This window comes from Pleurodeles waltl, chromosome 6 (assembly GCF_031143425.1).
Source record: "Pleurodeles waltl isolate 20211129_DDA chromosome 6, aPleWal1.hap1.20221129, whole genome shotgun sequence".
Classification (NCBI taxonomy): domain Eukaryota; kingdom Metazoa; phylum Chordata; class Amphibia; order Caudata; family Salamandridae; genus Pleurodeles; species Pleurodeles waltl.
The window spans coordinates 368,586,844-368,614,020 of record NC_090445.1 but is presented as its reverse complement, the minus strand read 5'-3'; the positions used below and the strand labels follow the sequence as shown (position 1 = coordinate 368,614,020).

Below are 27,177 nucleotides of genomic sequence, written 5' to 3'. Positions count from 1 at the left end.
AGTCTGTATGTTAGGATAATGTGTCTGTCCTCCATTGTCGCTAGGTCCACCAGGGGTCTGTACACTGGAGGATGTCTCCATCTCATATTCATCCTCACCGGTTGAAGCCTAGGGAGGAAAACGGTGAGCAGAGGGTCATATTCACACATCAATTGCAATAATGATGCATCTCTTAATTTACAGAACCAGTATGTGAATCCGAGAGTCAGTTGATGTGCCAATGTCTGCTGTGACGCAGTTAGGTGCCATCGCCTGTGCCCCCCTGAAATGGCGGCTGCCTGACCTGTAAGGAGGGAAAAGTGGAAATGAGGTAATTCTGCTATTTTAGTGCGCCGTTGCGGTAGGCGGTCAACGACTGCCGCGCAATTTCGCTTTGGTTATCATTGGGCCCTATGGGTTCTAGGAGCCAATGGTGATGTACGCCGGTGGTGACAGTGACCGCCATTTTCTATCTCTTCACTCACTTGCTACCTGACCTTCAACAGGAGAGGACCTACACTGCAAGAGCTGCTGTGACCTGTGTCTGGAAGCGACAATGGCTCTTGTGTCTGGGGAAAGGGCCCCTGCCTTCACTGCGGAGGAGTTCGAGAGACTGGTGGATGGGGTCCTAACCCAGTACACTTTACTCTATAGTCCTTCAGACAAACAGGTGAGTACACTGTGTGCATGATGCGTGGGCCATGAATGTATGGAATGCTGTGTGTGTATGCCAACCTGGGCAGAGTGCTGCATGTATGGTGGTCAATGTATGTGCCTTAGTGGATGGGAGGGATATGGTGGGCCATGAGTGTGACGGTCCGGATGGTATTACTAATCCCTTTTCTGCTTTATTTTTCCTGCAGGTCAGCACCCATCAGAAGAAGGGTATTTGGCATGCCCTCGCCAAGGAGGTGCGGACCCTGGGGGTCTTTGACAGGCGGAGCACCCACTGCCGCAAACGGTGGGAGGACCTGCGCTGCTGGGCAAGGAAGACGGTGGAGGCCCAGCTGGGGCTGGCCTCCCAATGAGGAAGGGGTGCCCATCGTGCCCTGACCCCCCTGATGTTCTGCATCCTGGCGTGGCCTATCCGGAGTTGGATGAGCACTTGAGGGCATCACAGCAGCCACAAAGGGGTGAGTGCAAATTCAGATTCATGAGTTGGCGCTCATTAAGGTTTCATCTGGGTCGGGGATGTGGACTGTGGGTGCCCCTAGACCAGGGCGAACATGGCAGGGTAGGTCCCTCGTTGGGCAGGGTCTGAAGCACTCCAAACCCAATGGTGTTAGTGGGTGTAAGAAGTTGGCTCTGTATATACTATTTCAAAGTAGGAAATAGTGTGCACAGAGTCCAAGGATTCCCCTTAAAGGTAAGATATTGGCAAAAAGAGATAATTCTAATGCTCTATTTTGTGGTAGTATGGTCGAGCAGTAGGCTTATCAGAGGGTAGTGTCAAGCATTTGTTGTACACACATATAGGCAATAAATGAGGAACACACACTCAAAGACAATTCCAGGCCAATAAGTTTTTATATAGAAAACATATTTTCTTAGTTGATTTTAAGAACCACAGGTTCAAGATCTACAAACAATACTTTAAATGAAAGGTATTTCACTCAGGTATCTTGGGAACTTTGAATCATCACAATAGCATGTACAGTTTTGGCAAAAATGGCAATAAACTATTTTAAAAATGGACAGAGTGCAAAAATCAACAGTTCCTGGGGAAGGTAAGTATTTGTTAGGTTCACAGGTAAGTAAAGCACTTGCAGGGTTCAAAATTGGGTCGAAGGTAGCCCACCGTTGGGGGTCCACGGCAATCCCAAAGTTACCACACCAGCAGCTCAGGGCCGGTCAGGTGCAGAGGTCAAAGTGGTGCCCAAAACACATAGGCTTCAATGGAGATAGGGGTGCCCCGGTTCCAGCCTGCCAGCAGATAAGTACCCACGACTTCGTTGGGCAGACCAGGGGGGTTTTGTAGGGCACCGTGGGGGGACACAAATCAGCACAGAAACTACACCCTCAGCGGCACAGGGGCGGCCGGGTGCAGAGTGCAAACAAGCGTCTGGTTTGCAATAGATTTCAGTGGGAGACCCAGGGGTCTCTGCTGCGATGCAGGCAGGCAAGGGGGGGCTCCTTGGGGTAGCCACCACCTGGGCTAGGAAGAGGGCCACCTGGGGGTCGCTCCTGCACTGGAGTTTGGTTTTGTCAGGTCCTGGGGGCTGCGGGTGCAGTGTCTTTACCAGGCGTCGGGTTCCTTGAAGCAGGCAGTCGCGGTCAGGGGGAGCCTCTGGATTCCCTCTGCAGGTGTCGCTATGGGGGCTCAGGAGGGTCAATTCTGGCTACTCACAGGCTCGCAGTCGCAGGGGAGTCTTCTCTGTAGAGTTAGTTTTCCGCAGGTCGAGCCGGGGGCGTCGGGTGCAGAGTGGAAAGTCTCACGCATCCGGCGGGAAACGTGTGGTCTTTAAAAGTTGCTTCTTTGTTGCAAAGTTCAGATCAGATCCGCAGTCCTTCTTCGTCTTCAGGTTGCAGGAATCTATCTTCCTCGGTTCTGGAGGCCCCTAAATACTCAATTTAGGGGTGTGCTTAGGTCTGGGAGGTTAGTAGCCAATGGCTACTAGCCCTGAGGGTGGCTACACCCCCTTTGTGCCTCCTCCCGGTGGGGAGGGGGGCACATCCCTAATCCTATTGGGGGAATCCTCCATCTGCAAGATGGAGGATTTCTAAAAGTCAGAGTCACCTCATCTCAGGCCACCTTAGTGCTTGTCCTGACTGGCCAGTGACTCCTCCTTGTTTTTCTCATTATCTCCTCCAGCCTTGCCGCCAAAAGTAGGGGCTATGGCCGGAGGGGCGGGCATCTCCACTAGCTGGGATGCCCTGTGGTGCTGTAACAAAGAGAGTGAGCCTTTGAGGCTCACCGCCAGGTGTTACAGTTCCTGCAGGGGGAGGTGAGAAACACCTCCACCCAGTACAGGCTTTGTTACTGGCCACAGAGTGACAAAGGCACTCTCCCCATGTGGCCAGCAACATGTCTGGTGTGTGGCAGGCTGGCAAAAACTAGTCAGCCCACACTGGAAGTCGGGTATGTTTTCAGGGGGCACCTCTAAGATGTCCTCTGGGTGTATTTCACAATAAAATGTACACTGGCATCAGTGTGCATTTATTGTGCTGAGAAGTTTGATACCAAACTTTCCAGTTTTCAGTGTAGCCATTATGGTGCTGTGGAGTTCGCGTATGACAGACTCCCAGACCATATACTCTTATGGCTACCCTGCACTTACAATGTCTAAGATTTTGCTTAGACACTGTAGGGGCATAGTGCACCCTGCCTTAGGGCTGTAAGGCCTGCTAGAGGGGTGACTTACCTATGCCATAGGCAGTGTGAGGTTGGCATAGCACTCTGAGGGGAGTGCCATGTCGACTTAGTCATTTTCTCCCCACCAGCACACACAAGCTGGCAAGCAGTATGTCTGTGCTGAGGGAGGGGTCCCCAGGGTGGCATAAGACATGCTGCAGCCCTTAGAGACCTTCCCTGGCATCAGGGCTCTTGGTACCAGGGGTACCAGTTACAAGGGACTTACCTGGATGCCAGGGTCTGCCAATTGTGAAGACAAAAGTACAATTTAGGGAAAGAACACTGGTGCTGGGGTCTGGTTAGCAGGCCTCAGCACACTTTCAAATCATAACTTGGCATCACCAAAGGTAAAAAGTTAGGGGGTAACCATGCCAAGGAGGCATTTCCTTACAGTGGGCATCTGCTACTGGGCAGGGTCCGGTGGGTTTCAGGTGTGCAGCTGATGGCATTATGCCATGTACCCCATGGCTGGTGACTAGCATTGTAACTAGTAGTGCATGGCCTAGTGCATAGGGCAGCTCCCTGTGTGTTGTGTATGCCAACGGTAGTGTTGTTGCTGGCATTGACCAAGTGTATCCTCTGTCTCTCCCCTCCCTCTTTGTTTTGTCACCCTGTCCTTGTGTGCATTAGCATCATCTGGCGGAGGAACAGAGGCACAGGCAAAGGAGGGAGCTGCATCCCACATGGGCCTGGAGGCCTAATCCACTGACGGTGAGGGCACCAGTGGGACGGAGGGCAAGGGGAGCACCACCACAGAGACAGGATGGGACACTACAGACAGTGACTCCTCCTCTGATGGAAGCTCCGTGGCGGACACCCCAAAACCAAGTACAGCCGCCGCCCCCCCACCAGCACCGCCCTCCCAGCAGCCCCTCAGCATGTTTCCCGTGCCGCTCACACAGGAGGGTGGCCATCTCCTTCGCCCCAGGCACCTCAGGCCCTGCCCCAGTCAGCCCTGCTGCCCTCAGTGAGGAGGCTATTGACCTCCTGAGATCCCTCACTGTTGGGCAGTCAACCATACTGAATGCCATCCAGGGTGTTGAGAGGCATTTGCAACAAACAAATGCATACCTGGAGGGCATTCACTCTGACATGGCGGCCCAACAGAGAGCATTTCAGGCTCTGGCCTCTGCACTGATGGCAGCCATTGTCCCTGTCTCTGGACTCCCCCCTCCAACTTCCTCTACCCAGTCCCAATCCCCTCAACCCCAGCCTATCCCAAGCACACCTTCAGACCAGCATTCACCCAAATCAACACACAATAGTGGCTCAGGCAAACACAGGCACCATACTTCATCTCACAGGCACTCACACAAGCACCATCCCCATGCAGACACACCAACAGCCACTGCCTCCACTGTGTCCCCCTCCGCCTCACCCTCCACCTCCCTCCCAGTTTTGTCTCCACTCACACCTGCATGCACTACATCCTCATCCACTACCTCCATCACCATCATGCCCATCACTATACACCCTTCACTGGCAGTCACCACCCCCACATCCTTTCACACATCCCCTGTGTCCTCTCCCACTGTGTCTGTGGCCCCTACTCCCTAAGTCCACAAACGCAAGCACACACCCACCCACCAGCCATCCACCTCACAACAGCATCCAGCTCATGCACCTGCACCCAAACACAGCAGCCTGACACCTCATACAACCACTCCCGCTTCCTCCACTCCCAAACCTTCACCCTCTTCCCACCCCAGTGTCCCTAAGAAGATTTTGCTAGCCAACATTGACCTGTTCCCTCCTCCCGTCCTTCCCCTTGGGGCAGGGTAGCCAAAACCCAGCCCAGCACCTCAGCCACCAAGTCAACGTCCGCTGTGTTTCCTGAAGGCTCAGAGGGGGCACCCGTCAGGCCAGCCTTTGTGCCACCAACCCCTGCCAAGGCAAAGAACATTCTGCCACCTGGCAAAGTGAAGAAAGGGGCAGCATCCAGTAAGGGAAAGGAGTCACAACCACCCTGCAAGGCCACCTCAAAGACTCCAGCTGCCAGAGCCAAGGTGACTCCACCATCTGCCATGGGCAGGAAGGGGCAGAAAACACAAGCCAAAGCACTTCAGCCGTCTGAGCCTGCAGGTGAAGGCCTGGTGGCTACCAGCACAACAACCAGCACCGTCACCTACACTGCGGCCAGCACTGCCACCTGCACCACCGCAAGCACTGCCACCTGCACCTCCACCTGCGCTACCGCAAGCACTGCCGCAAGCACTGCCGCAAGCACTGCCAACTGCACCGCCACACGCACAACGACTGTCAGCAGCAGCAGCCCCAGTGGGCAGCCGTCCGAGGCTGCAGGAGAAGGGCTGGAGCCTCCCCCACCACTGGCAGCACCGGCACCTCCACCGCGGCCGGCACCGCCACCTGCACCGCTGAAAGTGGCACCACTGCCAGCAGCAGCAGCCCCAGCAGGCAGCCGTCTGAGGCTGCAGGGGAAAGGCTGGAGCCTAACCTCACCACTGGCAGCACCCCCATCAGCACCGCCACTACCACCAATGTGCAGCCGTAGCCACCGGCGGATGGACTGTAGCCCTGCCTCCATGGACTATCATGCATCCTGACCACTGCAAATCTCATGGGTCTGATACCCAGGTGAGGGACTGTGACCTGGCACCCCCCATGTGCTGCATCACTGGGCACAAAGCCCCCTCCAGAACCAGTGGAGAAATGCATCCACTCACCCTATCCTTGGCAGGATGAAGCACACTGGGCACAATGCCCCCTCCAGAACCAGTGGATGAAGCCATCCACTTGAGAGACTGTGGCCTTGCACTCCCCAGGACCAAGCAGTGGGCAAACCACCCACTTGAGAGACTGTGGCCTTGCATTCCCCAGGACGAAGCAGTGGGCAAACCACCCACTTGAGAGACTTGAGAGACTGTGGCTTTGCACTCCCCTGGACCAGGCAGTGGGCAAATCACCCACTGAAGAGACTTCCGAGACTGTGGCCATGCACTCCCCAGGACATCGCTGTGGCCATGGAGCCCCATCCAGGAACAGTGGCTTTGTACCATCTTCCGGCTGAGGTGCCCCCCTTCCCCGTCCCCCTGAGGTGCCTATGTGTTTGCGACCTGATGCCCCTGCAGTGTTCTCTCTATTTTGAGGCAGGAGTCAACTAAGGGCTTGGCCTATGTGTTATGGTCCAGTGGGCCACAGACTATTTTTATGTGGACATTGTCCCTCACTTTGTATATACTGTATATATTGTACATACTGTTTATTTATTTATGAGCGTATTTCTCTTGGATTCTAATATTACACTAATTTGACTCAATTCCTTTTGTTCTTGCGTTCTTCCAGAGGGTTACGGGCTGTATATGTAATGTTGTTGCATGTGTTTGTGTGTATTGTGTTGGGGGTGAGGATGGGGGTGGGGATGTTGCGTGTTGCGTGTGTGTGTCACTCTCTTTTATCTCCCCCCTCCCCTGTCTACTAGGTGCTGTACTCACTGTGGTCGTCGTCGTTGCCGTTGGTGCTCCTGATATATGAGAAGATACACCAGCATGGGCAGAACGTGCAGCTCGGGCTCCATGGTGTTCTGGTTTTTGTTGAGTGTTGAGAGGTGAGTGGTTTCCTTTCCAAGTACTGTTTCCTCTGTGCTTTTGATGGCATTGCTACCACCCCGCAAAAGCTGGCGGATGGGCGTTTTGTAATGGGGTTGGCGGTACATTGTCTCCCGCCTGTCTGTTGGCGGTGACCGCTGCAGTGTTTGTTGCTACCACCGTGGCGGTCAGAGTGTTAAAGTGACTGTATGTGTTGGGGGTTTCCGCCGTGGTTATGATACCATTTTTTTACCACCAGCCTGTTGGTGGTATTACCGCCGCTTTAACACCAACCGCCAGGGTTGTAATGAGGGCCCTACTTCTTAGACATGGATCAAAAAATGTTTTACTTCGTCATGCAGAGGTAGGACAATTTGGAGAAAAGAAACATATTTATCAAACGTTACGCCTGTCTCAAGGAGAGTGTAGGTTTTTGATGCACAGCCCTATCTTTTTTTTAGTAGCTAGGGCTTTGCAACAAAAAAAGCCACGCGTGGTTGTATTGGAATACGTATCTATGGATGCCCCTTTGATGTAAAGTAGCATAAAGTAGCGCAAAGCACTTCTGTACATTACTTTAAGGCTACTTCCCGTAGAAAATCAAGATTTATGCTGGATGTAAATTCTATTTCAAGACTTTGCATCTCTTTGTGTGACACTGCACTGGCCTAAATACTTCATAAAATGACCCACTGTCCTCACACACTGCGTCATGTGGCCAAGTGCAGGGATTCAGGCAAGCACCCACCAGTGAAAGTTGGTTCTATGCATCTGGTCCAGAACACTTTGGCCCTCATTACAACCTCGGCAGTCTTACAAAAAGACCGCCGAGGCTGCGGGAGACAGAATACCGCCAGTGCCGGAGGTATTTCTGGCTCCCTATTATGACTTTTCCACTGTGGAAAAGTCACATAAACACTGCTTCCGGCTCGTAATAGAGCCGGCGGCAATGCTGATGTGCAGTGGAGGCAGTAGCACCCGTCTCGCAAATGCGCGATGGGGCTATGCCTGGGGGCCCCTGCACTGCCCATGCAATTTGCATGGGCAGTGCAGGGGCCCCCAGGGGCACCCCAAGTCCCCCTTACCGCCAGCCTTTCCATGGCGGTGTTTATCGCCGGGCCACGCTGGCGGTCAGGGACTCATAATCCCCAGGGCAGCATTATGACTGCCAGGTGAAAGCCTGGCGGTATAGTGGAGGGGCCGGCAGTATGGCCGTGGCTATTGCGCCACGGCGGTGTTGGCGGTGTTACCGCCAGCTTACCGCAGGCCGCCAGGGTCGTAATGAGGCCCTATGATCTGGATGACGCTAGTCATTTACAGCACAACCCACCACCTAACATTACATGGGGTACTTGCTCAACGAGGCATGAGTGCAGCACAGTGAATAAAATGTAAACAGTTCATGAAATATCTTTCGAAATATCTCTTTCCGCTATATGTCGCTTGAAGGGAAGCTGATTTTAGCTCAGAGAAAGATTACAAAATCTACAAGAAGCAGAGGAAGTAATAAGGGAAACTGAAGAAGCGCTCTTGTCCACTGCTATGACTTTCAACCGCAAGGTTTAAGTACCAGCAGCCTCTCTCTTTGAAAGATGCTCTGGAACCAACAGCGTGCATCTTTGTCTAAATCTGTTTGGAGACTAGAAGGCGCTTGTTCTCCTGAGCGACAGAAGAATGGTTGGATGTGTGCAAAATTAGGTTCTTGGGTACTTAGCACAAGGTGGAAGTGTTATTAGAGGTAAATAAATATATTCTCTTCTTCTGACCACCGAGGTAAAATCGGTACAGCTATCCTCATTTCTTCAATTCTTGCATCCAATAAATATTGCAAATCAAATGGATCTGGCTTTTTTTAAATGAAAGTCTATTGATAGGCAATTTATTTTGTGTGAGTAACAGCATTGATGCATAATGAGTGAGAACATGGATGGGTGTGTAGTGTATAGGTGGATGCAATAACTGAATGCATGGACGGGTGGTTGGGTGGATGAATGGTGAATAATTTGTGAGTGCATAGATAAATGAATGGGTAAGACGAATGAGTGCATGAATGATGGTTACTCTCGGAGTGGAGTTAACGTAGAATCAAGCATGACAACGGCCTATTGTTTACGTTTAGAATTACCCTGTTGTTTGGGGATATTCACTCACCACGTACCTCTGGTTTATGCCAACAGAAATCAGCTTGTGTGGGGGGTGAATTAAGTGTTCAAAATAGCACAACTGCTCTTTGTCATCAGTGGCAAACAGCCAGGCCATCTTTGTGCAGTTCTCCTTAAAACAGTGAACAGACCACAGCTGGGACAAGAAAGGCCCTTCTTGGGTTTGACTGTGGTACTGTAGTTTTTGGCTACCTCATTCTGGTAGACTCTTGGCAGGGATACTGCTGCATATTTGCCAGCAGATTCCACGTCATCGTGTTCACTGTCAGTCAGTCCGGATTTCAGTGACTTGCGGTTTCACCTTTCGTGCTATCACAAAAGGCTTACATGTGCCACAGTGCTATTAAAATAGCAAATGTCTCCCTGCATCCAGTAGCCCACGGCCTGCCTGCTGCTACCGTGGGTATTGTTAGCAGAAACTCTGAGGTATCAAGCGTCAGAGAGAGCTGCTGGAAGCATTTCTCCAATCCAAAAAGCTTAGCTTTGCGTGGCTGTGGCTGTGGCTGTGGTGGAACTGCGCCTCCTCTCTATCGACTCCTTCACTTGCTTCATGCATCCTGGGACCCGATGACACCTTGTGGTGTTTTCATGATCTATAGGAAACACTGCAAATCCAAGATCAGTATTTTCATTTTGCAGGTAAGTTGAGGGGTCGATAGGTCTTGTGTTCATGTCAGAATGTGTGTGCAACCGCAGCTATGTGGATGACACACACACAGACACACTCATGTTGGCTGATCTAAGTTCTCTGCTGCCTCGCGACTAAATAGAGGCTTTCATTTGTTTTCTACTGTATTAATATAAACGTATGTGATGATTAGTACGTAATCTTTGACCACGATTTTACTCAAGGAACATCAAACCACATGTTTATTATTAATATTGAGCATCACTTACTCCACCTTACTTAAACAAATATAATTGATGTCTTTAGCCTATGCCACCTTAAAGTATTTTTTGTGTGCTAGATGTTCTGTATAAAACTGTGCAAGTGTATTTTGTCCTTAGAGGCTAACAGTTTGGTCTTCCTTGCGCATGTCGCCTTAAAATGCGCTCCAAACCCACAACTGGAAAAACAAGCATTTGCAATGCAACGGGTCTCGCGTTTGCTCATGTTAGAGCTGATCGCGTTGCAAACTCCTAACCCAACTTTTCATCTATCGGCAAAAGTGCTTTTATGTACGTAACCCGAAAAGTGAAATTAATTGTGTAAAGCGCTCGACTTCTGCCAAGCGAAATCGCGCTAGGAAAATAGAGAAAAAGTAGTCCACGATCCAAAAGAAAAAAGCGAGCCTCGCATGTTTTCTGTACTTGGTCTATGCGCTCGAGGAGGGCTAGCCACCGGAAAAGGCATGACGTATGCATGCCTTCGACTAATGAAAGCAAGCAGATTTTACTTGGCAAGCCCACGAACCAATGAAAAACACTGACGTGACGTCGACAGGGCTCCGAGCTTTTTTCTAATAACTAAAGCATCTTGCTGCGATACGCATGCACGAGCACATGCAAGGCAGGCTTGACCCTAAAAACAGCAGCTACTTCTGCATATATTTTAACTTTAGGTAGCAAAAAACCTTCCTGAGCACCATGGAGCCCTAGTATAATGTTACTTGGCTTTGGTGAAAAAGCGACAGTATCCTTACTCCTCATTCCTACTTTCTCCACTTACCAGGATCCCAATGGCACGCAGTGCTATCAACACTGCCAATATGCAAGTAAGTGGAGAGGTTTACCGTTTGTGTGTGTGCGTTTGAGCATAGAAGAGTGTGAATGTATGTGTGCATGTTTGTGTGATGTGTGTCTGTTTCCAGTGAAGGATGTGTAGGGTCTCCTTGGCGTTTGGGAAAATATTAGTGACCTTATCGAATTCTGGAAATCCAGAGCATACAGTGCCTCATAGTGTTATGGAGGCCATCTCTGGTTGCATGTTGATTACCATGGACATTAAGGTTCTGGCATATTGTAATTGACCATAGAACATTATGGCCATTGTGATGCCACCCATCACTTGAAAGTGGCCCTTACACATAGTGTGAATCCTTGGCATATTGTAGGACACAACAGGAATATAGGTGGCCAAAGCATACTGTTAGCAACCTTGGTCTATGGTGCCATCTCTAGCCAATATGATGGTTACTTCCGACATAATGGCAGCCCTGACGTAAAGTAATCACCCTGGGAACCATAGTGGCCATCCCTTACATAATGATACTCATCTTAGACATAGCATAGGTCATCACTGACATAACTGCATTCAAACCTGGTGTACAATGTGCCTCGACATGTTTCAGTATCCGTGGCACAGGCACGTATATATGTAATGGTGTTTACAAAATGCAAACCTAACTGAAGATCAACTGAACATGTGGTGGTAGGTTCAGAATGTGATTCATGATTGCTTACGATTATGGACAATATTGGGGTTATTAAGTTCCTATTGTGTTTACAGGTAGTGTTCTCCAGTCAGATGTGTCATCGGTTCTTTTTTAGATTTCAAGAGGGTCAGGGTCAGTTCTGATGTTGATGGTGAAGTTGTTGCTGATCATGGATGGAAAAATCCTGCTTTATTTTTTAAATATATTTTTTGCTTTGTAGTTTCCACTCTAGAGATGTCCCGGCTCCAGGTGTGGCGCTGTCCACGTGAAGTGGTTATTTTCTGAGCCAGGTTTGCAAGAGTATGTTTTTAAAGACCAGCAGTGTTGCTCCTTCAGTGATGATGTGATGTGGTCGAACTTCTTTTGGCTTTTGATGAGACCTGCTGCAGTGTGCAGGATGCCTTTTAGGGGAAACAGTGAGGTTCCTGGGAAAATACAGAGCAGAGCATTTACCTCCATCGAGGTGAGCTAAGACTTAGGCACGGATTGTTGTTCTGAAGTTAACTAGGTACGAACATTGTGACTCTTCTTCCAGCATGTACGTGATCTCTTGATTTTCTTAAACAATGCAGGACTGTGTTGGTGAAGCCAAATTAACTTTTCAGGTATTGGCTTAGGCCTGGGTAAAATTTGTGTAATTTATTTTGCGGAAAATACACAGCAAGTCCCAAAAATTAGAAAAAGCACATGTTGTTACGCAAAGGGCTGATCAGACATTTTGCACAGTTTTTTAGCATGAAATGCAACCTCGTCCATTTTAGACATGAGGACGCATTTTGCGAAAAAAAAAGTAAAATCACATGTGACTCAAACAACAGACATGGGAAGCGGCCTTAACCACGACTCCGTAACAACGAAGTCGTGGACAACGAAAGCGGAACAACGCTTTCGTTAACCACGACTTTGCTGTGTGGTGCCTTAACCACGCATGTGCTGACCCACGCACATGTGTGGTTAAGGCACAAAAGAAGGGAGTCGGCTGAGGAGGACGACGCGATCAGGTAAGTGGGGAAGTTTTAGGGGCTGGGGGGGTCGGGATATTTTTAGTTTTAGGGGCGGGGTGTGGGGTTGGGGGATTTTTAGTTCTGGGGGGTCAGGGTGGTTTCGGTTTTTAGGGGTGGGGGATTGGGGTGGTTTTTAATTGTGGGGGTTGGGGTGGTTTTAGGGGTTGGGTGAGGGGATGCAGTAATTTTAGAGGTGGGGGTTGGGGTGGTTTTAGGTTTTTGGGGTGGGTTGAGGGTCGGGTAATTTTAGGGGCGGGGCAGGGGGCTGGGGGGTTTAGGTTTTAGGGGCGGGATGGAGGGCACAGGGTAGTTTTGGGGCAGGGGTGTTGGGGTGGTTTTAGGTTTTAGGGGTGGGGATTGGAGTAGTTTAGGTTTTAGGGATGGGGTGGGGGTTGGGGTGGTTTTAGGGGTGGGTTGGGGGTGGGTAATTTTGAGGGGGGTGGGGGCTGGGGGGGTTTTAGGTTTTAGGGGCGGGGTGGGGGCTCAGGATAGTTTTAGGGGTGGGGGTGTTGGGGTGGTTTTAGGTTTTAGGGGTGAGGGTTGGGGTAGTTTAGGTTTTAGGGATGGGGTGGGGGGGTTGGGGCTGTTTTAGGGGTGGGGGTTGGGTGGTTTTAGGTTTTAGGGGTGGGTGGGGGGGTCGGGTAATTTTAGGGGTGGGGTGGGGGGTTAGGTGAGATTTAGGTCTTAGGGGCGGGGTGGGGGGCTCTGGGTAGTTTTAGGGGCGGTGGTTTTAGATTTTGGGGTAGCTTAGGTTTTAGGGATGGGGTGGGGGATGGGGTTGTTTTAGGGGCGGGGTGGGGGATGGGGGTGGTTTTAGGTTTTAGGGGCAGGGTGGGGGTTGCTGTAATTTTAGGGATGAGGTGGGGGTTGGGGTAGTTTTGGGGGCAAGGGTGGGGTGTTGGTGTGGTTTTAGGGAAGTGGGTGGGGGATTGCGGTAATTTTTGGGGGTGGGGGTGGGGGCAAGGGGGGACGCATGCGGGAACCATGCATGCCGATCATTAATGCCTTTACCAGGAATGCCTTTACAACGAAAAATCGTTGTTAAGGCATTCGTGGTAAAGGCATTAGTGGTAACAATGCGGTCGTTGTTCTGACCTCGTTGTTCAGGCATGCGTTGTTTTAGCATGCATTGTTCTGACATACATTCACCCAACGTGGGGTAATCGTGTATCAACTACGTGAAGTGTGATATAATGCCATTTCTATAGTGGTGGATGTGAGAGAGTTAAGGATGTTGGTGAATTCAGTGCCAGAAGCGGTCAATGACTTCTCATGGAAGTGAACTCCACTCCAGTGGCAGGAAATGGAAGGAAGGTGACTGGCTGTCTGGTGTTATCGATATGAGCTCTGACTGTATTTACCTTCCCAGTGAACAAATAGTTGATGGCACTGTACTTGATGACTGATTGGGGGTTTAGTGGGCCTGGCAGACGTGAAGTTTTGCAATTACTGAGACAGTTGATTGGCTGGCTGCACTACTGACTGTGTTTTGGAGATGCACGGTGACTTCCGTGGTTTTTATACGACCCTTAATGGTAACCATGTCATATGGTGGCATTTTTTCTGCAAAATATAGGCCTTCTTGGAATTAAAAGGAAGATATGTTATTTGAAGTATTGATGCTGTGGCATTAGGTCTGTTGCCCAGCGTTTATGGTGTCATTCCTTTACTTCTGTCAGGGTACCCATTGCATGTGGCGAGTACTACTGGCTTGTGATGATAATACACAGGTATGTCTTTTGAGCTCGATGTAGGTGCTTTTAAGAGCCAGACACGCTTGGCTACTGTTTGTACAAATAAAGGGAAAAACAAAAAATGTATCTCGCCAGTGGCGTCAAGGTTACTTTGGTTTGCACAGATTTCCAAATTAATAATTCGCATCTTTACTCCACAGCTAAATGTTAATGAAATCTAAAAGTAAAAATGGGGCAAAAATGTTCCGAGTTAACATGGAAATCGGATGTGATATTCCCAAATCCTTCGATAATTCCCAATTTCGGACTGGTGCCTGGGAATACTTGGTGTACCACGGAAATCCTGCATTCCAGAATTAACACTAACTTCGTTATTATAATTGTGAGTGCAGAAATACTACATCAGTATTTCCACAGCCCTGGTGAACGGGTTAACAGTAAAGTGTGTCTCTGCAGAAACATTTTTAGTGTTAATCAAAGATGAACACAACATAAATTGTTATGGCTTCTTGTGGATGTCCGGGTGCGAAGACGTTTGCAAAGTAAGTGAAACTGGAAAGTTTTCCTCAGACCTTTGCAAAAGTTGAAAACAATAGTATTTCCTCCAGCATCCAAGTCCTTGCTCATTCCATTTTAGATACGTGGGTAGACGTGCATCTTTGAGTGAGATTTAAAAGGATGATGACCACTTTTTGTCCCGAGTCTTATCTTTGATGTGTACTGACTCTACAGGTAATATCATCTCTAGACGACCTGAAACATTTCCCAACACGTCTGTTCTTGAAAAAGCTTAACAAAAACACAACTTGAAAACACATTGAAGTTTACAAATTCTTAAAGGCTGAACTTAGAGAAATGAGTTTGAGAGTCAGCTGTGACTATGATGATTAGATGCTTTTCTTCTACCGACATTGACACTACCTTTGGATGGGAATTCGGGATCATATGAACATTTCCTGACGGAAAGAGGTTTTGAGATTGTTAAACCTGGGCTGGTTACTATTGCTAGACATTACTGGCACATAGTCAGGCTACACAGGGGTTCCCAGCTTGCTGCTTTTTCATATCAAGCAAGAAACTATATTCCAGCTACTGATGGCTATGCCTCTTTACAGATACCAAGAAGGGGATATTCGAGTTGCTGTACTGCTTGAAGCCACAGAGAAGTGTTCTATTAAAAAGGTTTAAGATATATAATATATATAATTCTCAAATTAGTGAACACATTGTCATAAAGCAATTAAATGACGTAATAGTTTTCAATTTTTTTTTTTTATGGTTTTGTTATGTGAAACAAATAAAAACTGTTCAAAAGTAGTAAAACAAAAAAAGAACAATCTTAAATTAAAAGAACTGACATTCAAAATAAATACCTGGAGATTCAGTTCCAAACACAGTGGGTTTCTGAATACGGAACTCAAAGATATCACACCCAAAATTCTTGAGTCTATATATTTTAAACATAGAGCCATGAGATTTCATCTCAGTCATCAAGGCATTAACAGCCTCATTTACAAGGCCCGTGGTGCAGGGCGGCACAGCAAGTGGCTTGCTGCGCTGCACTGCACCACCGGGAAAGGGCAGAAATGCGCCATATCTACAAGATACAGCGCATTTATGTCCTCTCCCCCTGTGCTGGTGCACAAATTGCTGCCATGCGCCAATGCAGTCACCCTTGCACCACAGCGCAAGGGTGCCTGCATTGTGAGGATGATTGTTTTTGTGCAGAAATAGACACCTTCCTGCACAACAATAATCACAAGAGGTGTTGCACCACCCCTGAGCTGGCACAGTAATCTGATGCATTCCCAGACTTGCAGGACACCCCAAGCAACACCCATGGAATGCTACTTTCATGCAGTTTTATGTGTGAAAAGGATCCATATTTACAGGACAATGAAAAGCCATGCAAGGTGGCATTGTGTGACCATGTAAAAATGGGCTGGTGCACTGCACCACCGGAGCATAACAAAAAATGATGCTCCGGTTGTGCAATGTGCCGCTAAGGCCTTGTAAATGAGGCCCCAAGGTTCTTAAATACATACCTAGAGACTGTAACAGAAGCAACTGGATTTGAAATCACTTCAAACATTTCAAGTCAAAAGTCCCAGGATGTTATAACTAACACCTAGTGAGTGCAGAATATATTTCTGATTTACCAAATCAGAAATTCTGAAAGTGCAGAACAAAAAACAATAACAGCCAAAAACAAAAAGCCAGACATTTTAAAGCAAAAGTCCCCACAATTTTAGGCTTTTACCACAGTAGGAAATATGGTGGTTTTCCAACAGTCTATGGCTGTCTCATGCTGAAGAACCAGTTTGTTTTAGTACTTTTCAAGTGTCCTACTCAGGCTCTCTGCCTTTGTGTAAAGTGATACTTCTTACAGCCAGTAGCACTGGCTCAAGAAAGGAGCACCCATAACATGAGCACAATGAAGTGTGAGATCTCTGCACCTGGCTTTAATTAACCCTTCTGAATCAGGAATTAGGGACACTCAAAGGGTAGGCCTGTCCTAAAAACTTCCTCATCTTAAACAACAGAAACCACAGCCTCTTCCTTTGCCCCTACCATCTACTAAGTAGCAGAGCTAAAGAAAAACTAATCATCATCCCCATGGTTATAAGTTTTGCATACTTGCTAAAGGCAGCCCTGTGTACATATTGCTCATTTCATTGTCTGTATCTCCACCTTCCAGGGACAGGAATACAGGCAAAACTCATACTCACCCCTCATCCCCATCTTGTGTCTTGCCACAACCAGGGGCAACCAAAATGGAGCTCATTTTGCTTTTGTAATCAATAATGTGAGCAAAGTGTAAGGGTAAATATCAAAAGACATCCACATAATCTCTTTTTCAATTTTTTAATTATTTATACATTATACTCTTTTTTGTTGATCATGAGTTTATTGCAGCCTTTGAGCACAGTGTATACCTCTCAATGTTTCCCTATGCATACTTTAAGCCCTTCAACACATTAGCTGTTCATGCTAAAACAGTGGTCTAGCAGTAGCCTTCCAGGGGCATCAGCTTTTCACCTGATTCTAGTGCTTATCAAAAGAGCCTAATATAGTACTAACTCACGGGGCAATAATTTTTCTTGTTAACAATTTACATCCTAACATTACATGAAATTTAAAAATAAAAGCCTCCTCTGTATTCCAATGAAAACTGACTTTGATTTAGTACATATGATTGTTGCTTCTCGTTTTGTACGAATTAATCTCCCCTTATTTTCCATCCTCTGAATGCTCCACCTCTCTCTGAGCATTGCCTATTATAAATCATGTTTGCCTTAATCCCATATTATTGAATTTCTGCAATTTGCTCACACCTCATCTAAAAATCGCAAGCTCTCCTTGAAGGATCATACCCATGCAACCTAGCAATACCTAATCTCCTGTAGCACATCTATTAATTGCGCCAGCCAACTAATGAATTCACAACCCGCTCCCACTAAAGATTACATCTTACTACTATTACTTTAATCTTCCATATAAAAACTAGCATGCATGCTTGGAATGCTTTCCTTAAGAGGACAAGCCTAATCCCAATAAACAACAAAAAGCCCAACCAACCTTTGGTGCCCAGGGTAAAGAGCTTTAACCCCTCATCAGGGGTAGTAAGTACTATTTAAATGCAATTACAATACAATGTATGACCCTCCTGGTCCACACTAATACTAATACCATAACACTTAGCAGTTGGGCAGTTGATTGTAGGTCATACAGGCAGCATAATAATTTCCTAACACTGCTTTACACTCACCCTCTATAAAATGAAACTGCTACAGGTCATGTCCATCTCCCAGTCCTGTATCAGTCCACAGCAATAAAACACTCAACACCAACTGAAGAGTCAGGAATAACTGAACAGAAATATCACAGAGGACTTTAAATAAGTCCATCACTGCAGGTCCCAAAAAGCCACACTTCTAGACATCTTGCAATGACAGTCTGATATGTGACATTACCAAATTTAATCCAAGCAGATGTCTCCACTTCACCCTCAAACCTATGCCTGCTCAGGACCATGAACTTCAAACAAAATATCTCAGAATGGACATTCCAATGTAGTAACCAGTTAAGTGGACTGTGATCATTAGAAACAGCATGAAAGGACCTGTAGATTTATTCAAAGGTGCCAGTTTAGTGAACACCATAAACTTAGTGCTTTTCTATCAGACTTCTTCCTCCATCACATTAAGCACTGCACCCCCTAATACAATAACTTCACCTTGGTAGTCATCACTCACGACATGTAAACACGTCCCACATAAGTTCAAAACAAAGACAATACACATCCAACCACACATCCTCCATGTAGCACACTACCCATATCGGCTACTACTTCAGACCCACACATAGAGGTAGTAAGTGCTATATAAATGTTGCAATACAATACAGTACTCATGGTATAGACTGTAGAACCCAACACATTACCCCAGAGGTGTTCTCAAAAACTTGTAACAATTCTCCATTTTCTGTGCTGCAGGACTGGAAATCGAGCTGTACACACATCAGATGAATCATCCAGAACTGGTTTTAGCCCTACAGATATCCTTTAGATTTTAGATCCCATACTACAGGCATCACTGCAAGAAATGGATGCATAGCAGTTGGCGTGACATACAGGGCCACTGGAATTATGTGATTGTGTGGCTGCTACATTTCTTGCATACTTATGGATTCTCCACATTTGCCACATAACCCACCATCTGCTGAATAATCTGCAGATTTTATGAGAACATTTGTTTCTGGTTCAAACAGTTCAAAAGTCACTAAAAACACAGGGACGCTAATTGTTGCACACTGGGAGGCCCTTCGCAAAGGTTGACTGATCACTTTTCTGTTGCTTATTGCTATATTTTGGTGTTAAACTGGTGATAATGAGTTACAACCAATGTCCAGACGGAGTTAACAGTTGTAACAAGCATTGGCAAAGCATAGGTCTCGCCTATACAAGAGCATTTGGCAATGTGTTTTGCCATGTGTTACACTATTGTAGCTCCTGTGCAGCATGGCTGAAAGTTAGTGGCGTGGAGTGTCAGAGTGGAGTGTGGGAGTCAAGTGTTGCAGTGTGGATTTGTTTGAATGTCATAGAGTGGAGTAGGAGGATTAGAGTGTCATAGAGTGGGGTGGAATGGGATGGAGTGGGTTGGAGTGGATTGAGGTAGTGGGGTGAATTTGATTGGATAGGTTTAGAATGGGGTAGACTGGATTAGGTTAGAGTAGGGTGGCTTGAGTGGAGTGGGGTGAATTGGTGTGGGGTGGATTGAAATGGGGTGAGGTGGGTTCGAGTGGGGTGGATTAGATTGGATTGGGTGGGTGGTTTGGACTGGAGTGATAGGGGTGGGTAGGATGGAATGTATGAGGGTGGGGTGGATTAGATTAGACTGGAATGGTGTGGATTCGATTGGACTGGAGTGGGGTGGATTAGACTGAGTGGGGCAGATTAGATTGGATTTGAGTGGGTGGATTAGATTGGACTGGAGTGGGGTGGAATGCATTGGAGTGAGTGGATTGCATTGGAGTGGGTGGATTGGACTGGGGTGGGGTGGGGTGGGCTGGACTGGGGTGGGCTGGATGGACTGGGGTGGGCCAGACTGAACTGGGATAGGGTGGGGTAGATTGGATTGTGATAGAGTGGGTGGACTGGAGTAGAATGTGGTGGATTCGGGTGAGTGGGTGGATCGGAGTAGGGTGGCCTGGATTGGAGATGAGTGGATTGGATTGGAGCACGGTGAGCTGGATTGGAATGGAGTGGGTTTGGGTTGTGTGGATTGGATTGAATTGTGGTTGGGTTGAGTGGAATGGATTGGAGCAGGTTGAGGTGGATTGGATTGGAGTGGGTTGGGTTGGGTTTGGTGGATTGGATTGTGGTGAGGTGGATGGCTTGAATTGGAGTGGGGTGGGATGGGGTGGACTGAACTGGGATGGACTGGGGTGGATTTGATTGGGCTGGGGTGGATTGTAGCAGTGAATTGGAGTGGAGTGGATTGTACTGGAGTGGGGTGGATTAGAGTGGGGTAGGCTGTTTGGATTGGATTGGAGTGCGGTGGACTGAACTGTGATGGGGTGGCATGGACTGGGGTAGAGTGGGGTGCATTGGATTGGAGTGGGGTGGAGTGGAGTGGGGTGGGGAGGGGTGGAGTGGATTGAAATGGGGTGAGGTGGACTGAGTGAGATGCACTGGAGTAGGTGGATTGGACTGGACTGGGATGCACTGGACAGGGGTAGATTGTATTGAGGTGAGGTGAATTGGATTGGCGTGGGGTGAATTGGACTGCAGTGGGGTGGACATGAGTTAGATAGATTGGAGTGGGATGGACTGGAGTGGGGTGTATCGGATTGGGGTGTATCGGATTGGGGTGGAGTGGAGTGAGGTAGATTGGATTAAGTGGGGTGGAATGGATTGAGTGGGGTGGATTAGGGTGTGGTGGGGTGGTTTGGACTGAGTTGGTGGACTGGATTGGGGTGGATTGGCTTGGGTTGGGGTGGATTGGAGTGGAATGGATTGTGGTGGATTGGACTGGAGTGAGGTGGATTGGATTGGAGGAGGGTGGATTGAATTGGAGTGGTGTAGATTGGATTGGTGTGGGTGGATTGGCTTGGATTGGGGTAGGGCAGATTGATTGAACAGGGGTATACTGGATTGAAGTGGGGTGGATTAAGGTGGTTTGGAGCGGGTGGACTCGACTGGATTAAGGTGATTTAATGTGGACTGGACTGAGTGGGGTGGATAAAAGTGGATTGTATTGGAGTAAGGTGGATTGGGTAGCAATGAACTTGATTGAAGTGGGGGATTGGATTGGAATGGGGTGGGTAGGATTGGAATGGGGTGGTTGGAGTGGAGTGGGATGACTAGAGTGGTTGGGATTATTGGAGTGGAGTGGGTTGGATTGGAGTAGGGTGAGTTGGATTGGAGAAGGGTGGATTGCACTGGATTGGGGTGGATTGGGCTGGAGTGGATTGGGGTATGGTGGATTGAGGTCAGGGTATTAGATTGGAGTGGGGTAGATTGGACTAGGCTGGATTCGGTTTGACTGATTTGTAGTGGGGTGGATTGTAGTGGAGTGAATTGGGATGGAGTGGGTTTGATTGGGGTAAAGTGAGGTGATTGGATTGGAGAGGGGCAGATTGTTTTGGATTGCTGTGGGTTGTTTGTGATTGTAGTGGGACATGGTGGATTGGGGTCAGGGTATTAGATTGGAGTGGGGTAGATTGGACTAGGCTGGATTTGGTTTGACTGATCTGTAGTGGGGTGGATTGGAGTGGAGTGAATTGGGATGGAGTGGGTTTGATTGGGGTAAAGTGAGGTGGATTGGATTGGAGAGGGGCAGATTGTTTTGGATTGCAGTGGGTTGTTTGTGATTGTAGTGGGACAGGTTGGAGTGCAGCAGGTTGTTTTGTATTAAAGAAGGGCAGATTGGAGTGGGGCAGATTGAAATGGATTGCAGTGGGACAGGTTGTTTTGGATTGAAGTGGGCAGATTGTTTTGCATTGGAGTGGGGCAGAATGTTTTGGATTGGAGTGGGGCTGATTGTTTTGCATTGCAGTGCAGCAGATTGCAGTGGACCAGATTGTTTTGGATTGGGGCTGATTGGAGTGGAGCAGATTGTTTTGGATTGGAGTCGGGCATTTTGTTTTGGATTGGCGTGGAGCAGATTGTTTTGAATTCGAGTGGGGCAGATTGTTTTGAATTGGTGCAGATTGTTTTTTATTAGAGTGGGATGAATTGGAGAGGGGCAGATTAGGTTGGGGTGGGATGGATTGGGGTGGATTGGAGTGGGGTGGATTGGGGTGTACTGCACAATTATGTGTTAATTCATCATTTCAGAGATTACACATAATAAAGAAACACTGTAGCTTTGCAAAATTTGGAACAAGTTAATTGCCATCTTTTGAGACAAGCACTCACCAAACAAAAGAAAACATGAGTTGGAAGTGTGAAAAGACAACTTAGCAAAATAAAAGAAAGTTGACTCTAACAAATAAAACTTTGGAATTGTGTTAGCCCTTGTTAGAAATGGGGTCTTTGGTTGACAGTCAGGTTACCCCCTGTTTAAACAAGGACCCTCACTCTAGTCAGGGTAAATGAGAATCACCCTCAGCTAACCCCTGCTTACCCCCTTGGTGGCTTGGCAGAGCAGTAGGCTTAACCTCAGAGTGCTAGGTGTAAATTATTTGTACCAACACACACAGTAACTCAATGAAAACACTATAAAATGACACAACACCAGTTTAGAAAAATAGGAAATATTTATCTAAACAAAACAAGACCAAAACAACTAAAATCTGAAATACACAAGTCAAGTTATGAATTTTTAAAGATTAAACTCAAAAATAGTGCTTAGAAACAAAAATGCTTCGATGAGATGTTAACACGGCGTCGTGACGGAGTCGTTCCCAACAAGCCGACACCAGCGGCGCTGGACACGGACCGTGTAGACCCCCAAGTACAGTACTTTTGGTGAAGAGTGAAAACAAGCCAATGCGCGAAGTCGGGGATCGCGGCGTCTGTGCGAAACGTTGAATCCGTGCACTTCGAGCGGCGTCGGTCACAACGTGGTGCGATGACTTCCACAGAGTCGCGGACTTCAGCGGGGCTGCAGCGGCGTCGGGCCTGCGAAGAGCATCGCGTTCCAGCGAGGGTCACGCCGTTGGATGCAGGCGCGTTACCGGATTCAGCAGCGGCGTCGGTCCGGAGTCGTCCAAAGTCGATTTCCTTGGATTTCCACCAGCTTTCCTTTCAAGGGCCCAGGGACTGGATAGGGCACCACTTGTCAGAGCAGGAGTCTCTCCAGAGACTCTAGGTGCTGGCAGAGAGATGTCTTTGCTGTCCCTGAGACTTCAAACAACAGGAGGCAAGCTCTAAATCAAGCCCTTGGAGATGTCTTCACAAGATGGAAGGCTCTGGCAGAAGCAGCACTGCAGGAAAACTCCACAAAGCACAGTCACAGGCAGGGCAGCACTTCTTCCTCAGCTATCAGCTCTTCTCCAGGCAGAGGTTCCTCTTGGTTCCAGAAGTGTTTCTAAAGTCTGTAGATTTGGGTGCCCTTCTTATACCCATTTTAGTCTTTGAAGTCACCTTTCTTCAAAGGGGACTCACACCTACTTGTGAAATTCTGCCTTGCCCAGGCAAGGCCTCAGACACACACCAGGGGGTTGGAGTCTGCATTGTCAGAGGCAGACACAGTCCTTTCAGATGAGAGTGACCACTCCACCCCTCCCTCCTAGCAGAGATGGCTAATCAGGAAAAGCAGGTTACACCCCAGCTCCCTTTGTGTCACTGTCTAGCGTGAGGTGAAAAACAACCCAACAGTCAAACTGACCCAGATAGGAAATCCACAAACAAGGCAGAGTCACAGAATGGTTTAAGCAAGAAAATGCTCACTTTCTAAAAGTGGCATTTTCAAACGCACAATCTCAAAATCAACTTTACTAAAGATGTATTTTTAAATTGTGAGTTCAGGGACCCCAAACTCCACATGTCCATCTACTCTCTAGGGGAATCTACACTTTAATCATATTTAAAGGTAGCCCCCATATCATCCTATGAGAGAGACAGGCCTTGCAACAGTGAAAACCGAAGTTGGCAGTATTTCACTGTCAGGACATATAAATCACATTACTATATGTCCTACCTTATCCATACACAGCACCCTGCCCTTGGGGCTACCTATGGCCTACCTTAGGGGTGCCTTACATGTGAGAAAAGGGAAGGTTTAGGCCTGGCAAGTGGGTACACTTGCCAAGTCGAATTTACAGTGTAAAAATACACACACAGACACTGCAGTGGCAGGTCTGAGACATGATTACAGAGCTATTTATGTGGGTGGCACAACCAGTGCTGCAGGCCCACTAGTAGCATTTGATTTACAGGCCCTGGCACCTCTAGTGCTTCTTACTAGGGACTTACTAGTAAATCAAATATGCCAATTATGGATAAACCAATTACATACAATTTACACAGAGAGCATATGCACTTTAGCACTGGTTAGCAGTGGTAAAGTGCTCAGAGTTGAAAAGCCAACAGCAACAGGTCAGAAAAAAAATAGGAGGCAGGAGGCAAAAAGACTGGGGATGACCCTGCATAAGCAAAAGTCCAACAGCCCTGCTGGGCACGTTTTTGCCAGTCACAAGCCTTCTGTTTGCAGGGCACTAGAAGTTAAAAAACACAAAACAGGGAATGGGCACTAATTAAGTTTAATCAATCAGTGCTTCCTCCCTGCTCCACATCGAGGACCGGAAATGATGCCAGACGAGCCTTGACTAATTAGGAGGCTGTAAAGAAGAGTGCCATGCAAACCAACAAATTGTGAGCCACAAGCGGGCTCTAAACCCCTTACTGTACACAACAGTCTTGCATGTGAGACACATGCTCTAGCACATGCTCTCGCAGGCTCAACCCTAAAAATGATAATGAAGTAATACTTTTACTAAATATGCCGCTCTTATTCCACACGATATCCCTTTTCCTGCCCCATAATTTACTAACCCCTGCCACATAATATGGCCTTCCCTGCCGCATAATTCCAGTGGCCCTGGACATGCAGAATAGGCATCCATAATTAAGCGCAAGAGGAGGCCACCAGAACTGGACACTAAACTGCCTCGCCCGCGATTTCTAGGATGCTTTACAACTGACCAAAGGGACTCTCCCACGTCTCTCTGTCAGTCACCTTTCTAACCCATGCCTGGGGCTCTAATTTCCAAACCTGAACCCAAGCCACGCTAGGTTACCTATTCAATGTTGCGCATAAACATGCACACTCCAAGTGACGTGCCATCATCAATTTATGAGTGTTCTCCGAGCGAAGATTGGGCCAGTGCCTCGAAGCAGTTCGACGATGTGCACTGGACCCAGGGCTACAGAAACGAGCACGTGCAGGTCTCTGACCCCAGACTTACCTCGCTGCCCTCCTTGCGCGTGAAAGATGAACTCGCGTCGTCCTGCGGGCGGCTCCCTCGCGCACCGATGGTAGTCTTCTGCTAGCTCGCGCTCTCTGCCGCTTGCTTCTGGTTTATGTTCTGATAAGTGCTTTGAGGAAGTCACTCACGATAGGCTTGCCACATCTCTGGCGCAGGGTGTGTCAGCCCCGGCAGCGCTCCAGGTGCGGCTCTTCTGCTGGCACCTTAGGGCCTGGCAGGGAAGGGATGCTGGGCAAGATTGGCACTGACAGTGCCAGCGAGGTATCTCAGTGGGTGACTGGACCTGCTGCGGAAATAGTGTGTTACCGCAGCCCACGAGTTAACCCCCTTGGGCCTGTTCAGTCATAATTTGGTCGGTGATGTAAACTCGATGGATTTATTTGAGAATGTCTGTTAAACAGCGCCTAGGCTGGTACTGTTCACTATAACGTTAGGCAGTATTATTGAAGGTGTGTAAAAAGTCGGCATCTCCCTTTTTTATGCACGAGGTAACAAGATTCGCACAGTACAAGGTTTCAGAGTACATTGCTTAGTTACCTATTTATGATATTTCGACATCTATTTTCATGGCTACAAGTTTCATATAGCGCCACCCATCATTTTTGGATAGTTGAGAACTATTATGCGAAACAGGTAAGTAAACTGCGCACATACTGGAAATAATTGAGAAGGTTCTTACAAAAATAAAGGTTTAGTGCTTCACTCGAGGAATTTGCAAAGCGCGAGTCAGCGATTTCGCTCCAAGCATCGTCCCTCAACACCTGCCCTCTAAAACAACCCATGTCAAGTGCTTGGCATTTCTCAGCCCACTCCCACAAGTCACTCACATGCCTGTCACCTTGCAATCCACCCCTTTCAAAAAGTTCAGATATTGATAAAATATCTCAAACTATTAATCACTTCCTGGCAATAAAATCTTTAAATATGAGTAGTCTCATCAGTCCCTTGGTGGCCGTGGATAGCCCTGGGACTTCTCTTTTTGCCCTCTTTTGCTGTGTCCAGTACTTGAGAATGTAGATCGGATTCTGATGGCGAAGGTGGATGCTGATCTCACCATGGCTCACAAAACACAGCTGTGGCTTCTTTCTGCTTCTATTTATACTCACTCTTAGGCCCCCGGATTTTCATTCAGTCTGTCTCCTTATCAGACATAATATTTTCTTTGTTACCTCATTACTCTGTGTTTTGTCTCCTGCTGCTGTCAATTTGTCATCCAGTTTCTTCTGAAGCTTCTCATTAACTTCAATAAAACCACTCCAATTCCAACTGATTTACTATTTACACTTGAAACCCCCATTTTCCTCTACATCCCATACTGACAACCAGTTTCTCCTACCTTGTTTCAGCTTTTGTCTGCTTCCATGATAGTCTCCTCTCCAATACACTTCTATGCCGACTTTGAAGTGCCTTGGTACTTGAATTGCACAAAGATGCGCTTACACAAAGATGGCAACGTACAAGACTGTAAAACTGCTTAGGACATGGATATAAGTGCACAATGCTTCCCCTATACAGAGATACCTATGAACAAGACTGCCTTTGCACAAGAATGATTGTATACAAAGACGTCCTTGCACAACAACGCCAATGTACAAAGGTGACTTTGCCCAAATCTGCCAGCTCATGACACTGCCTGTGTTCATGATGGCTTGAAGGCAGAACTTCTTATGTACAGCTCTGCTGAAGGCTTCCAGTGCCCAGGGGTGGCAGTATGCCTTGCAGCCATGAGCAGAGCTGTCAGTGTGCATGGCTTCCTGCACATACCTGTCTGCCCTTCTGCTGTTTTCAGAGTGTACAGAAATGTGCAGATTGCTACTGGTGCAGTGCATGCATAGAAAGATTTTTCTGTAAATGTTTGCCTTTGGACAGGGCTGCGTAGGCGCAGCCAGACGTCCCGTGCACCGGAATGCCAGTGCGTAATGCTGTCACAGGGAGCCGGTGCACAGACTGCCAGCGTGCAGGGGCGCTGATCTGCGTACTTGCTTTGCAACCGTTTCCGTTAATGGCTCGAGAAGAAGAAGGAGAGAGAAAGCGAGAGAGAGAATACGTTTTGAGGCTGGGAATGGAAACGAGGAATGGCAGTAGCCTGAGACACGCAGAAAGCAGGGAGAGAGAAGTAAGCATGTAGGTG

The 27,177-nt window shown here is 47.8% G+C and overlaps 1 protein-coding gene across 1 annotated transcript in view; it reads right to left on the bottom strand.

The window, feature by feature from the left end:
- The window catches only part of LTB4R (leukotriene B4 receptor), a 120,662-nt gene extending 95,331 nt beyond the window's left edge, over window positions 1-25,331 (bottom strand). Inside the window, exon 1 of the mRNA XM_069238276.1 lies at window positions 25,026-25,331. The gene's annotated coding sequence lies outside the window, so the exon portion shown is untranslated. The remainder of the gene's footprint in view (window positions 1-25,025) is intronic.
- Between the last annotated feature and the right edge of the window lie 1,846 nt (window positions 25,332-27,177).